Source organism: Phaseolus vulgaris, chromosome 1 (genome assembly GCF_000499845.2).
Source record: "Phaseolus vulgaris cultivar G19833 chromosome 1, P. vulgaris v2.0, whole genome shotgun sequence".
In the NCBI taxonomy this organism is placed as follows: Eukaryota; Viridiplantae; Streptophyta; class Magnoliopsida; order Fabales; family Fabaceae; genus Phaseolus; species Phaseolus vulgaris.
The window spans coordinates 18545365-18561577 of NC_023759.2; the positions used below are offsets into that span (position 1 = coordinate 18545365).

The following is a 16213-nucleotide window of genomic DNA, read 5'->3' on the forward strand; positions in this document are numbered from 1 at the left end:
GTTGCATAGTGAAATACTCAGTGGTTTGATTGAGGACTGGATGCAACTCTTGGATAGAGTGAACAAGTGTAAACCTTGTGTGTAATTCTCTCTATCTCTTCTCTCCATAATTGTTTGATATTTTTTGTTGTCATAAACAATCAGTTGATTGTTATTTTAACTGATTAAAATGATGTTATTTGTTTCTATTTGGGAATTTGTTTGGCTTTCTGAATTGCTTTTCTGAGTTGATTGTTAAAGTTTCATTCGAAGCAAAGTATTTGTGAAAATCTTTTGTAAACAACTCACCCCCCTCTTGTTATAGCCATAAATCCTAACAACGCCTTGTGAGATAAATTTATCTGTTGAGTTATTTGAGGTGGCACATGGTAAAACGAATTAGCTCGATGTAAGTACGATTACCCGAGTATAGGCGCCCTGTGAGATGAATTTATTTGATGTGTTACTTAATTTGGCGCAAGGTAAGATGACCTAATTTCTGTAAATGCGAATACCTGAGTATAAGTGCCCTGCGATAAGTTCAACAGGTGAATCATTCGAGATAGTGATGACTTTTTACGGCAAGTGCACAATTTTGTCAGAAGTAATAATTGTCCCTAAGGACGGATATCGATCCCACAAGGAACAGTGAACTATCAGGTACAATAATCGCTAAATATAGAACAAAACAATTAAAAGTGTATTGAAAGTGGTTGTGTTGGCGATGATCAATAAGAAAACAGACAAAGAATTAGTTGTTTCAATTGGAAAAATAGGGATTAGGTTTCATCTCTCTCGCTCTCATGTATTTTGATTAACATGTCAATATTAAGTTCTTTGATTGAAATTGATGCCTGTATAAAAATCTTTTGTATCGATTCCTCGCATATAAAATCCTTAAGAATGTCCCCTAACTATCGATCCCTTGCATAATTATAAGAACAACTTAGAACGAAGCTCAGACATTTAATAGCAATTAACATTTCAAGTCTATTCCTAGAACTCAAATATGTTAAGTATTTTTGTTTAGGTCCGAAGCCTAAAAATACCTTCCGGTCAGATTTAAGATTCTCAATTTGTCACGGAAAATTACTAGTAAAAGAACAATACCAATAATCAATCAAGAACTGAATATTAATATATAAGATATCACCTCAATACATAAGAGTTTGAGGAGATTACTCCAAATCCCAAAGGGTATAATTAGCCACGCATACTTCTAGCACCTTTCATCCTCCCAATTGGGTTACAATTCACTCAATGGTGTTTTCCTCTCAATTTGGCACACTAGGGTTGAACCTCTAACCCCCTATTTATCCTACTTTTCTAGGGTTAGGTGGCTTGCTGTGTCGCGCTAATGGGCTAAGTGATAAAACATAAAAAGGCCCAATCTTTTTTGCATCTTTTTTCATTCTGGGACCTTCCAACTTTCTCGGTTTAGCTCAAATTATTCTCCTCTACTCCAAATCTTAATCGTCCCTAAAAATTTGCAATTAACACCAAATTTGGGAATAAAATACTCTTATTCAAATAAAGATCATAAAAAATGTATAAATTCATAAATTAGAGATTATTTTATATGTAAATTAGCAATAAATCCTCATAAGTGTCTATATTTTAATATGAAATATTACTGAAATTAGACACTTATCACTCTCCCCAACTTAGAATCTTGCTTGTCCTCAAGCAAAGTAAATGAATATATTTGAATTTAAATATCAAACATCTTAATTCACTAAACAATAGATCAAATTAGAAACATATGATGCTTCCAAATTCAAACATAGAAAATATAGACACATTCAATTTCCAGGATCAAATCAAAACAAATAAATGACAATTCATCAAGGAATATCTTCTCATATTCTCACGGGTAAGTGTTTCTCTCTATTTTCACTGAATCATAACAAATAACATTTGTTTTTCATTTCATCTTCAAATCATAAACATATTAGAAACATGAATCTTGAGGTCTTTTCCAGGGTTGTAATGAGGTTGGGCTTCCAAAAAAGATTGGTTTTTCTTAGATAACAAAATACACATCTTAAAGAAGAAGAACATACCTACAATTCAATTATAGAGAACATATATGTTATCTAATTACCACTTTCTTTTGATGTCACCTTTTTCCTCTTTTTCTTTCTGACTTTTCATGATTTTCATGATGATTTTTTTTCTTTTCTATTTGTTTTTCCTCTTTTGTTTCTCTTTCTTTTTTTTCTTTTTTTTTCAATAATAGGAAAATATTCTTCCTATATTTGAACTTTTTGAGATTTCACATAACCAACTATTCCCTTTTGTATATGTATTGCATCTATGTTCTCCTTCCTTAAACATGCTAAAGGGTAGAAAAATATATCATCAAAGGTTAAGGTGCAATAATAACAAAAATCTTGGCCCAAAGGGGATACATAAAAAAATTAGAATTCTAATAAGATAAAGGTTGGCTATTTGGCCCTAGGGTCCTAATTAACACAAACAAATGCCTCAATCATCTTCATGTTCTTTTAGGATGTAAAAAAAATAAAAATTAAGCAACCACAACTGTCAATTCATCAACAAAACTCTCAAAACTGTTTAATGTTCACACACTCACTTGGTTTAATTGGCCTCATTCCTTTTTGTCTTGTCATTCTCTGTCTTAATCAATCATCCTATTAAATTTTCATGTATCATAATTTCAACTACATTTGAATAGGGATTCAATCATATTTTCTTTTCTAACATGTATCTAATTCATCTCACTATCTAATATTTAAACACAAATTCTTTTTTCCCACAATTCAAAATTAATATTCTAGTTCTTTTTTATTTGAGAAAAATAAACTAGAAAACAAACAAATTAAAACTGAAATTTATTCAAGAAAATTAATTCAAGACATAAAAGTAACAAAACCAAATTTATTCAAAATACCAAATAAGAAAATAAATAGGAAACAAAATAACCGAAAAATAAAATAGAAACGAAACAGAAAATAAAATTCAAATAACTGAAAATAAAAGAGAATTAGAAAGATAAAACCATATTTTTTTTTTCAATCATCTCTTAAGAAATCATCCAGCTTTTTTTAAATCTTTATCTATAGTCTTGCTTCATTTGTTGGATCTGTCCCCCTGAATAATAGAACCTGTCCCAGGTCAAAATACATAACCTGCAAAATGATTATGAGGCATACAAGATTTTTTTTTTTTGAAAAATAAAATCAACAAAGGTAACAACATAAAACTAAGATGTGGACTGGGTTGCCTCCCAGTAAGCGCTCGTTTAACGTCATCTAGTCATCTAGCTTGATGCCTGTTTATTTCAAGGTGGAATATCTCTTTGATCCATCCTTCTGTACACATTCTTCCCCTACATTAAAATTTTTAAGACCATAAAAATGATTTAAAGTTACCTCCTCATCTTGGGTTCTAACTTGAAGTTCTTCTTTGTCAACATCAACTATGATTCTAGCAGTCTTCATAAAGGGTCTTCCAAGTATCAAGAGAACCTCCTCATCTTCTTTCATGTCCATCACAACAAAAGCCACAAGGAATGTGAATTTATCCACCTTGACGAGAACATCTTCAACCACACCATATGGATACTTGGTTACTTGATCAACTAACTTTAAAGTCATCTTGGTGGGTTTAATCTCCAAATCACCTATTTTCTTCAACATTGCCAAAGGTATTATATTTACGCTTGCTCCCAAATCCAATAAAGCATTGTCTACAAATAAAGCATCTATAGACACGGGAAGGTTAAAACTCCCTGGGTACTTGAATTTTTGAGGCAAGCCTTTTCGAATAATGACATTGTATCCTCCAACTCGATATTTCTTTCTTCGATATAGCTCCTATTCTTTCGAAATCTTTCAAATGTTGAATCTTGCTTCAAATTTCCTGTAAAATAATTTTTAGGGAGCAATTTATCAAAGAATTATCTTTCCTTCTCTTTTTTTTGAAGGAGGATGAGGATATGATAAATCTTTTTCAAGAACACTTCTCTCCTTATTTTTAATTTTTTCTTCCTCACTTCTTTTCATTTCTCTCTCTAACTCCTCAGTCTCATCTTTTTCTTCTTTTTCAGCCACTACATTATTGCAATGCTCTATTGGATTGGTTTGACTATTGACTGAAAACTGGCCACTTTGTCCCTCCGCAATTTGTGCAATTTGTTTGGCCGGTTGTCCCATCTGGATCTCTATACTCCTAATCATGGCCGTGCTATTGTCCTGCGCTCTCACAATATTGTCCTGCACGCTCACAATCTTTGTTAGGACGTCTTCAACTTTACTCATTCTTTCAAGCATGGATGGATCTTCAACTTCAGGTGAATTGTTTTGATAAAAATAGTGACCATTAGGATGATCACCTCCACAAAAATCACACCTGATTGACTGACTTTGGCTTTGAGATGAATGAACAACATATAATTGTTGGGGCAATTTAGCCATTTGTGCAGTTAGTTGCTCAATCTGCTGTGTGAGAATCTTATATTTAGCCAAGAGTGCATCTTCTAACGACCCTTTATTCTGAAGAGCTTGTCCATCATGTTGGGCTTTATAATCAGTTGATGTCAATGCATCAATAATTATTGTCGCTTGTTCTACATCAAGGGTCATCATTATGCCACCAGCTGCAGCATCAAGGAGCATCTTTATGTCAAATCTGAGACCATTCAGGAATATGCTCAGTTGAGCAATATCTTCAAACCCATGATTTGGGCATTTTCTCAATATCATCTTAAATCTTTCCCATGTCTCAGAGAAGACTTCATTTGCTCCTTGTCTGAACATAGAGATTTCAGACTTTGCTTTGATGTAGCGAGAAATTGGAAAAAATATTTGCCAAAATGTTTCCTTTACATCCTTCCAGCTAGTGAGGCTCTGATTTGGAAGTGATTTGAGTCATTCCTTAGCCTTTCCTGCCAATGAAAAAGAAAACAAGCGCATATAAACATTTTCAAGATCACTTGATTGAAAACCCATTGTTCCTACCAGTTCATAAAATGCATCCAAATGTGAATATATATCCTCATGTTCCATTGCTGTAAATTGATAGGCACCGATGAGAGTGAGAAAATCGGGATTTATTTCCAAAGCCTTGGCGGTAGGAGGAATTGCAATACTAGAAAAATGCCTTGGTCCTTGGTACATGACATAATCCCAAGTGTCTTCTTAGGAGGTGCTGCTTGTTCTTCTATCATATTAGTGGAGAAAAAAACAACAAAGTATATTTTTTCTATTTTTAAAAAAAGTAAAAAAATTCAAAATAAATTTGAAGATAAAAATAAAAACAAATAAAAACAAATCTGCAAAATAAAATAAAAATAAAACAAAAACAAAATAAAACACTAAAATGACGTTAAGAGAAAAATAACAAAAATATTCAGAAAAAAATATAAATAAAATAATAACTTCCGTAAAATAGAAACTTAAAGCAAGATAAAAGAAAACAATAAAAAAATGAATAAATATAAAATAAAAATAAATAAAAACTTAAAAAATACAATAAAATAACTAACTTAAAATAACAAAAAAAATACTTTAAGTAAAATAAAAACAAAATAAAATAAAATTAAAACAAACCAAAACAGAAAATTATAATTAACTAAAATCATTTAAAGATAATGCAAACTTACGTAAAATAAAAACTAAGAATGAAATAAAAGAAAATAATAAAACTAAAAAAGAAAGATAGAATAACATAAAATAAATAAAATAAAAAATACTGCTAAGAAAAAAAAAATAAAACTGAAACAAAAATGAAACAGAGACTAATAATAATAAATAAATAAAAACTACGTAAAACTCTAAATAAACTACGTAAGTTCAACGTAAAAAAACAACTAATAGAAATATAAGAAAACAAAACAAAATAAAAATAAAAACAAAAACAAACTAAAATAAATAACGTAAAGAAAAGAAAAAAAACAACTTTCTTTTTAAAACAGCAAATCTATAAATTAAAATAAAATCAAATCTGTTATAAAATAAAATAAACAAAAATCAAAACAAATCAAAACAATTAAAATATTTACAATATTTATGAAATTATACTCAACAACTCAAACCTCTTTCCCGACGGCACCAAAAACTTGATGACTTTGTACGGCAAGTGCACCGTTTTGTCAGAAGTAATAATTGTCCCTAAGGACGGATATCGATCCCACAAGGAACCGTGAATTATCAAGTTTAATAATCGTTAAATATAGAACAAAACATTTAAAAGTGTATTGAAAGTGGTTGTGTGGGCGATGATCAATAAGAAAACACACAAAGAATTAGTTAGTTGTTTCAATTGAAAAAATAGGGATTAGGTTTCATCTCTCTCACTCTCATGTATTTTGATTAACATGCCAATATTAAGTTCTTTTATTGAAATTGATGCCCGTATAAGATATCACCTCAATACATAAGAGTTTGAGGAGATTACTCCCAATCCCAAAGGATAGAATTAGCCACGCATACTTCTAGCACCTTCCATTCTCCCAATTGGGTTACAATTCACTCTATGGTGTTTTCCTCTCAATCTGGCACACTAGGGTTGAACCTCTAGCCCCCTATTTATCCTACTTTTCTAAGGTTAGGTGGCTTGCCGTGTCGCGCTAATGGGCTAAGTGATAAAACATAAAAAAAATGCTCAATCTTTCTTTGCATCTTTTTCCATTCAGGGACCTTCCAACTTTTTCTTTTTAGCTCAAATTATTCTCATTTACTCTAAATCTTCAATCATTCCTAAAGATCTGCAATTAACACCAAATTTGGGAATAAAATACTCTTATTCAAATAATGATCATAAAAAATTTAAAAAGGTATAAATTCATAAATTAAGGATTATTTTATATGTAAATTAGCAATAAATACTCATAAGTGTCTATATTTTAATATAAATTATTACTGAAATTAGACATTTATCAGATAGCGCATGATAAGACAATCGAGCTCGAAGTAGGTGCAACTATCCGAGTAAGCGTCTTGCGAGGTAAGACATCATGGAATAGATGCAATATTCATATTGTAAGACAGCCCAACACGGAGGCCATGGTTGCTCGTGAAATCAAGTTGAAGTGAAATTTTGTTTTAACCACAAAGATGTCGTTCATCAAAAGTTAGACTATCTATGAAGAGAAATATTTTATTATTCTCTACACTTAGTTTCACCTAAGTTAGTAAGACCCTATTATATTAACTATGCTATGTTACAATGGAAAGTATTGAACTTAAAGCTTTGATGTCTCCAAATCCATGAAGATTGCTTGAAGGTTGGGTTGCTTCTTGTGGGCATGGGTTCTGGGTAGATTAGAATTTGTCAATACACTCTTAGCTTAATCCAAAACTAGATCAATCAAGTTCTTTCAAAAGAAAAGTGGTTTTCAAAGTAGTAAAAAACAACCTGTTGATTTATCGTTTCAATCGGTTGTTTTACACTCAGTGGTTTTGAAAAAGCTAAAATTGGCTGACCTAACAGTCAAGGCCAATTCAATCGGCTGAAACGAGTATTCAATCGATTGTTTTTTGAAAAATCTTAACATAATTTGTTAAGTCTGGTAAATATGTTTTCAATGATTCTAAACTGTTTTGGCCTTTGATTAAAAGTCTTAAACAACTACTTTTGAGAATATATAACTGGTGTTTACATCTATGAAAATAAGAGATATAAGATTACCAAAAAGATTAAAGTTTTTCAAGATTACAAGATTGTTTGAGGCTTTGCTTTAGTTAAGAGTGGAATAGGGAACTGCTGTAATCCTTTTGTATCAGGTGTGATCCTTCCTGTTCTTACTTGTATTTGTTTCATATTTGTAAAACTTGTAAGGTAGTGGTGTCTAAAGTTAGAGGGTGTTCTGACTTGTATTAAATTGTGTATCAATGAGGGTGAGTGTTCTTGAAGGGCTCAAGATCACCTCTTTGGTGTTTGTGTTTTGTAATCTAGGTTTGATTACATAGTGGAATACCCAGTGGTTTTTGGGGATTGGATGAAGCTCTTGCTGTAAGAGTGAACCAATATAAATTTGGTCGTGTGATTCTCTTTTTCCCTAATCTCTGTTATATCTGTTTTAAAGTTGTTTTTATTAACTACTGATAAAAACAACCAGTTGAATCACAAAAACAATCGGTTGATTTTCTGGAAATCAACTAAAACAGTTTAGTAACTTGGACATTTTCATTCCTTTGGCTTTGTTTCTTCATTGGCTTTCTCCACACCTTCAAAGTTTGCGAAAAACGTTTAAAAACAATTCACCCCTCTTGTTTTAGGCTTGGAATTCTAACAATTGGCATCAGAGCAAGATTCTTGAAAGTTAGTCAAGGTTGATCTAAAATTTGTTTTTATGGCAGACAAACTATCTTTTGGGGAAGGTGTTTCTATAAATAGACCACCACTGTTTTGTGGTGTAAATTACCAATTCTGGAAGGTAAGGATGAAAATCTTTGTTGAATCAATTAACAAAGCTATTTGGGATGCAATCAAGAATGATCCTTTTATCCCTATGATTGAAAATGAAAAAGAAATTTTTGAAAAACCTTGGTCCCAATGGATTGAGTAAGAAAGTAAAAAGGCACAATATGATTGTATTGCTAAGAACATTATCACATCTGCACTAAGTTCTGACGAGTTTTTCAGGGTGTCTAATGTGAAACAACAAAGGATATGTGGGATACTCTTGAAGTGACTCATGAAGGCACCCGTGATGTGAAAAGAGCAAGGAAGCACACTCTCATACAAGAGTATGAGATGTTCAGAATGCAGAAGGAAGAAACAATTGTAGATGTGAAAAAACGGTTTATTCACAATGTAAATCATCTTTTGAGTCTTGGAAAAACATTTGATAAAGAGAGTTAAATATCGAAATTCTCAAGTGTCTTGATGGATCGTGGTAGCCCAAGGTTACTGCCATATCTGAATCAAAGGATCTAATCTCCATGACCACTGCCTCATTATTTGGAAAGTTGAGAGAGCACGAGTTAGAGATGAACAAGCTAAGTGTTCAAGAGAATGAAAACAAACATGTGAGGACAATTGCATTGAAGGCTGTTGGGAACAAAAGTTGTCAGCATTCAAGTGATGACCGTGAAGAAGAGAATCTTAGCTTGTTGTCAAAGAAATTCAGCAAGTTCTTAAAGAAGAAGAACAACACAAGTCACACCAATGACATGTATGTTAGCAAGAAACCTAATGAATTCAATACTAAACAAAAAAACATGTTTTGGATGTGGTGAGCAAGGGCACATAAAAGCTGAATGTCCCAACAAAGAAAGTAAAGAGAAAAAGTTCATCAAGCAGTTTGAAAAGAAGGGCAAATCAAAAAAAGCCTACATTGTTTGGGATGACAATGATGTATCATCATCAAGTGACTCTTCAAGAGAAGAAGAAGAAGCAAATTTATGTCTAATGGCCAAGGGTGAAAATGACACAAGCAATGTAAGTTCCTGTTCCTCTATTAATGTTGAAAATTATAGTCAGATTCTTGAAACTTTCAAGGAAACATATGAGGAAGCTAATAAATTGGCTCTCTTGAACAATCGATTGAAAGGTTTAAATAATTGGTTGGAAAATAGAGTTAAGGCACTCGAAGAAGAGCTAGAAAATTCGAATAATGGTTTTAAAAATCTATAATTGATTTATAAAAATTCTTCTTGCAAGTGCAATTCTAGTTTTTTGTGAAAACTGTGAATCTTTTGAAAAAAAAGGTTCACTGCCTTGTAAAAACTGTGGATAAGCTTTCAAAAGGAAAATTAAACTTTGAGATTGTTCTAGCATCTCAAAATTGTGTTTTTTGGAAAGTCTGGTTTAGGTTTCTATCCACAGAGTAAGAAAAATGGAATTTCAAAGCCTTACTCCACTGTAATTGTAAAACAATCAACTGAAAAATCGAAACAACTGATTGTTACATGCTTTTACTGCATGCAAAGAGGTCATTCTGTTAGGTTTTATAAAATTAGGAAATTTTATGCTCCTAATGGTGTTATGAAGTGGATTCCCAAGAATCCTAAGAGTTCAAAGGATCCAATTGATGCTCATGGATCCAAATTTGTAAGGGGACCAAATCTTGGTGCTTGATCTTATTCTTTTGCAGGTTATCTAAAAATTCAGAATCTTTAAGCTAGAGAATCATGTGTGAAAGAGAAGAATTGAACTAGACTTCTTGTGGAATATCTTAATTGTATTTTGTCTACCTGTTAGTCAAATGGAACTCTTTAAACATATATCATAACTATTTGATAGTAAAATTTTGCCTAATGAATAAAAGCTTTTATCTTTGAGATAAATGTTATTTTCTTGAATAATGAATAATCTCATTTGATGTCTCTAAGTATGAAATCACTCATTTATGCAAGCGAGCGTAAGTATTTATATTCTGGTTTCTCTTTGCCAATAATCCTTGGTTTGTGAAATGTCTTAATTGCAGTTACAAAAAAATAATCAATTGTTTTCACGAAACAACCGATTGTTTGCCCTATGACATCATTGCATTAAATTGGATTCATTTCTCTATGCATTGTTTCAGTTGCACATTCTTTCTCCAAGCTGTTACGAGTCAAGTTGCATTTATTATGGGTCTGATTTCGCTTTGAATGGAAGTTACATTGGTCATAAATGGAATATATTTCATACCTTCTTGGAAAATTAAGAGCCTTTATGACCAGTCAAAGTCTACATGTGATTTCTGATGCTGACTAGGGTGGGACTGTGTGCCTCTGAACATACTTTTTTTCTTGAAGAAAACAACCCACTAAAAGCCAAAATATAAAGTTGCTTTTGGTGCCTATATAACAATGCTTTATGCAGTTTTTTTTTTGTCACGAAATCAACCCATTGCCCATATCTCTTGTTTCTTCTCAAATCTGCTACATTCTTCTTCTTGTTTCAGAAATCTCTTTCTTCCTCCATGGATTCCACACCCCTTCCTCTAAAAGGATGAAAACTCGTGGTATAAAGAGGGGTGAGCACTTAGAAGGATGGTTCTCGGGAGAGGATGAGAAGCTTGAGAAGTATCTTCATGAGACTAGTAGAAAAGTTGTCAATAATCCAAAGCTTATCTTTTTCAATTGGTTGAAAGAGAAAAATCTTACTGAAGTGAGGGTTATTCTCAAAGAACAGTTGTTGAAAAGGTTCTTGAAGATGTCAGTAAACATTTATCCTGTCCTTGTAAGAGTTTTCTACACCAACCTCCAATTTGTTGGTAATAATCTTGCCTCACACGTAAAAGGAGTAGATATGGAATTTACTCATGATGTTTGGTCTGCGGTTACTGGCTTGAAGTATGCAGGTTTAAGGATTAACAAAGGCAACATTGGAGTTGTGGAAGAGTTTAATAAAATTTAGTTATATAGGATCTGCCTAAAGAATCCTCAATCAAAAGTAAGAAACTTTTCTGTGGGAGGATTGAAGCTGAATGAAAGACTCATTGCCTTCATTGTAACTTGGATGCTAAAACCAAGGGGGAGTAACCATTTTGTGCTGATCGAAGAGGATCTTGTCTTCATCTCTTGCATCATGAACAAGACCAAAATCAATTGGATTCACGTCATCAAGGAACATATGCAAAAATCTATGAGGTTGAGTGATTATCATTATACTTATGCTATTTTGATTTCTAAGTTTTTGCATTATTTTGAAGTGGATCTTGATGAAGAGTATACCGAAGTGGTGAAGTCATCACATGAGGTGAACAGTGGTTCACTTAGCTAGATGGGTTTCACCAAAATTGGTGGAAGGTGGGTAAGTGATGTGAGTTGATTTTAGATTTAGCCATTTTTAGATGTGACACTTTACTTAAGATTGAGATATTAGCAATTAATGGTGAGGACCTAAGGAAGATTCCCACTGGACACGAACTTAACCAAATGGTTAAGTAAGTGTGAAGGTTCACTTCACAAAGGCAAAGATGGAAAAACAAGATTATTGAACTTAAAGCTGATGTCTCCAAACCCATGAAGATTGTTTGAAGGTTGGGTTGCTGTTGTGGGCATGGGTTCTGGGTAGATTAGAGTTTGTCAATCCACTCTTAGCTTAATCTAAAACTGGATCAATCAAGTTCTTTCAAAAGAAAAGTGTTTTTCAAAGTAGTGAAAAATAACCTGTTGATTTACCGTTTCAATCGGTTGTTTTACACTCAGTGGTTTTGAAAGGATTTGAAAAAGTTGAAAGTGGCTGACCTAACAATCAAGGCCAATTCAGTCGATTGAATTGAATTTTCAATCAATTGATTTTTGAAAAATCTTAACAGAATTTGTTAAGTCTGGTAAATATGTTTTCCATGATTTTAAATTGTTTTGGCCTTTGATTAAAAGTCTTAAACAACTATTTTTGAGAATATATAACTGGTGTTTACATCTCTGAAAATAAGAAATATAAGATTACCACAAAGATTAAAGTTTTTCAAGATTGCAAGATTACTTAAGGCTTTGCTTTGATTAAGAGTGGAATAAAGAAATGTTGTAATCCTTTTGTATCAGGTGTGATGCTTCCTGTTCTTACTTGTATTTGTTTCATATTTGTAAAACTTGTAAGGTAGTGGTGTCTACAGTTAGAGGGTGTTCTGACTTGTATTAAACTGTGTATCAAAGAGGGTGAGTGTTCTTGAAGGGCTCAAGATCACCTCTTTGGTGTTTGTGTTTTGGATTCTAGGTTTGGTTACATAGTGGAATACCTAGTGGTTTTCAGGGATTGGATGAAGCTCTTGGCGTAAGTGTGAACCAGTATAAATTTGGTTGTGTGATTCTCTCTTTCTCTAATCCCTGTTATACCCGTTTTAAAGTTGTTTTTATTAAATACTGATAAAAACAATTGGTTGAATCACAAAAATAACCGGTTGATTATCTAGAAATCAACTAAAACAGTTTTGTAACTTGGGCATTTTCATTCCTTTGACTTTGATTCTTCCTTGGCTTTCTCCACACCTTCAAAGTTTGCAAAAAACGTTTAAAAACAATTCACCCCCTCTTGTTTTAGGCCTACGATTCTAACAGAAAGGATGAGTTAATTGGAAAAGCATTGGTGTATGTGTTTGTAGTGATGTAAATAAACCCTTTTAAATTCAAAAAACAGTATGCATCCAAGAACTTAAAAGCACTAAATAGATATAGGCAAATGGTTCAAAGTGTCAAATAAGTTTGGCAAGCAAATAAATATTACAATCCGTAAAGAGTTTGGATTAATCCCTCATTAGTTGGCCATCAACCACGGTTTTACCTGGGTCAAGTTTTGAAAGATCCATGGTGGGATGAACGAGCGCTGCTTGATGAGGTCTTCCCCTTTGCGGGTCACCTCCTTCTTCAGCTCTTCAACTTTAGTCAAAAGCTTGCTTTTCTCTTCTGCTAAGCTCGATGCCTCTTGGGTCTTCTCTGTTCGGAGTCGCTCGGCTTCTTCGTGCAAACCACTCAAGCAGTTGATCTCAGCCTGGAGGCGTTCTACCTCCTTGTGGAGCTCCATGTTCTCCTTAATCCTTTGGTCCTTAGCAGATTTTTGATCTTTTTCCTTAGCATCCATCAGGCAAGCCATGGCAAATGCCTGTCCAAGTAGTTTCAAGGTATCATGGCAAAGGTGATCTTCGTCATGAACCATGAGCCTAGCTTTGTCCTCGTTGTGCAAGAAAAATGATTCCCATAAGCTCTTTCCCATCGAGCTCTCGACCTCGCACTCTTGAATGGTGATGACCTCTTGGTGTGGAGCTCAACCATCTGAATGTGAATGCTCGGTAGGGGGAGTGGTAGTTGGCCTTTTCCTTTTGAAGACGAGCCCTGAAGTAGTCTGCTTGTTTGGGATAGTTGGAGTCTGGGTAACCACAACAGGAGCTTTCCTCTTTTGTGCCAAAGACTCCTTGGGTAGGCTTACGGCTGTCCTCATTTTCCTAGTGAGCTCGACAAGCTTAGCTTTGCTGATGTTGAATAACATGTTATCTGGAAAAGTGAAAAAGAAAAAAGATTAGTGGCTATAACATAAGCTTTTTTCTTCAAGGGTAAAAAAGGAGGAGTACTGATGTAAGCTTTGAGGGCACCGGGAAGGTATTCTTTGGTCAATAACATTGAGGTATCAAATACGACTTTCAAAGTCGTCAAAAACTCGCAAATCCCTTGGTCCTTTGGAGACAGATCTTCCAAGTGTCGAGCACTCTGGAATCTAGGGTTGGGTGTCCAATACAAGGGAAAGTCTTCTAGTAGGGACAAATCTCCTGTTGAAGCTCGGATCTTGAGAAATAAACCTTTATAATTCTTGTAAGACGATTGCAAGAGGGTAAGTAAACCTCTCCCAAGGGAAAAATTTAGGAAAACCCACAATTGGCGGCCTGAGTGTTTGCCTTCAAAGAAGTATAAGAAGACTTCCATAGTCGGCGAAATGCCTAGCTGCGAACATAGAATAATGAAGGCTCAACTAGATTAAATCTAGATTAAATACACTTTGTCAACTAGATTAAATCCAATGTGGGATCAATCTGACGTAGGATCAACTCAACTCATCCTCCATCGACTTGACTCATCTTAGCTCAAACCAAATCAGTTGGACCTCACCCAACCCGACTCAACTCGACCTCGCGAGATTGACTAGGCTTAGCCTGACCCAAGCCAACTAAGCTCGACTTTGGATCAGGTTGACTCGGTTCGACTTATGCCCGAGCTGACTCATCTCAACTTGGGCCCAGGCTGACTCAGCTCGGCTTGGGCCTGGGTAGACTCGGCTCAGCATGTGCTCAAGCTGACTTTGCTCGACCTCGACCCGAGCCGACTCAACTTGACCTTGGCTCGGGCCGACTCAGCTCGACCTAGACCAAGACCAACACAACTCCACTTGGGCGCAAGCTGACCAGACTTGACCTGGGCCCGGGCCTACTCAGCTCGACATGAACTTTGGTCGACTCGACTCAACCTGGGCTCCTGCTGACTCAGCTTGACTTGGGCTTCGGCCAACTCATTTCGACACGGGCCCACTCGACTCAACTCCACTTGGACCTAGGCTTGAGTTGACTCAGTTGGATTTGGGCTCGTGCCGACTCGGCTCAACATGGTGTCGAGCCTACGTGACTGGACCTAGGCCCGAGCCTACGTGATTCGGCCTCGGTTTGGGCCTACTTGGCTTGAGCTGATCTCGGGATTACATGGCTCGACTGGACTAGGGTTGACTCAGCTCGATATGGGCTTGGGCCAACTTAGCTCGACATGGACTTGGGCTGACTCAGATCCACTTAGACCTGGGCTGACTGAGTTGGACTTGAGGCCGAGCTTATGTGACTCAACCTTGGCCCGAGCCTACGTGGCTTGAGTTGGGCCCAGGCCTACGTGGCTCGAGTTGGGCCCAAACTGAGATGGCTCGACCTAGGTTTGGACCGATTCGACTTATGGTCCTGGACCGACTCATTTTGATTGAGATTTAAGCCGACTCGGGTTTTGGGCCTCAATCGACTAGGCTTGACCTCAGCACACGCTAATTCGACTTCACCTGGGCCGGTTTGATTCGGCTCAAACTGGGCACGAACCAACTTGTATCTATCTGGGTTTGAGCTGACACAGCTCGACCTGGGTCCAGGCCAAATTGGCTTGACAAGGGCACGGGTTGACTCAGCTCGATCTAGGCCCGGTTGACTCAACTCGATTTGGGCCAGGTCGACTCAAATCGACTTGGGCCCGGGTTGACTCAGTTGGACTTGGTCCCGTGTCATCTTGGCTTGACTTGGGCCGAGTCGATTTGACTCGACTTAGGCTTGTGTTGACTCAGTTAGACCAGGGCTCAGCCTGACTTAGCTCGACCTGGGCCTGGGTTGACTTGGCTCAACCTGGGTTCGGGCCGACTTAAAATTCAACCGAAAATCCATTTTGGATAATGCAAAAATGTATCAAATCTATATCTTATCTAAATCCAATTAAATGGATTGGACTTAAAATCCAAAAATATGGATTTGGATTGGAGATAAATCCATTTAAATGGACTTAAAAGTAATATGAATTTGGATAATTATGAATTGGATTTGGCAATTTGGATTTTTCGTCCACCCTTAGTTTTGCGAGAATATTTTAATATGTTAAAATGAGTTTTTAATAGACTAAAATTTCCTATGTTTTTAGAAGGATCTTTATCAATCTATTTTAACATATTAAAATGACCATTTAATCCATTTTGTTTACTAGTAAGTGAAATCAACAAATTAAGACGCAATGTTAATCCATTAGAATTGATAGGATAAATTCTATATAACTCTCTTTTTCGGACTTTTGCTAGTGCACTTTTTTAAGTGTGAGATTTTAAAACACCT

The 16213-nt window shown here is 35.1% G+C and overlaps 1 pseudogene; it reads left to right on the forward strand.

Moving 5' to 3' along the window:
• Positions 1–4674: 4674 nt before the first annotated feature.
• LOC137816795 (small nucleolar RNA R71) lies at positions 4675–4780 on the forward strand (annotated as a pseudogene).
• Positions 4781–16213: the final 11433 nt, after the last annotated feature.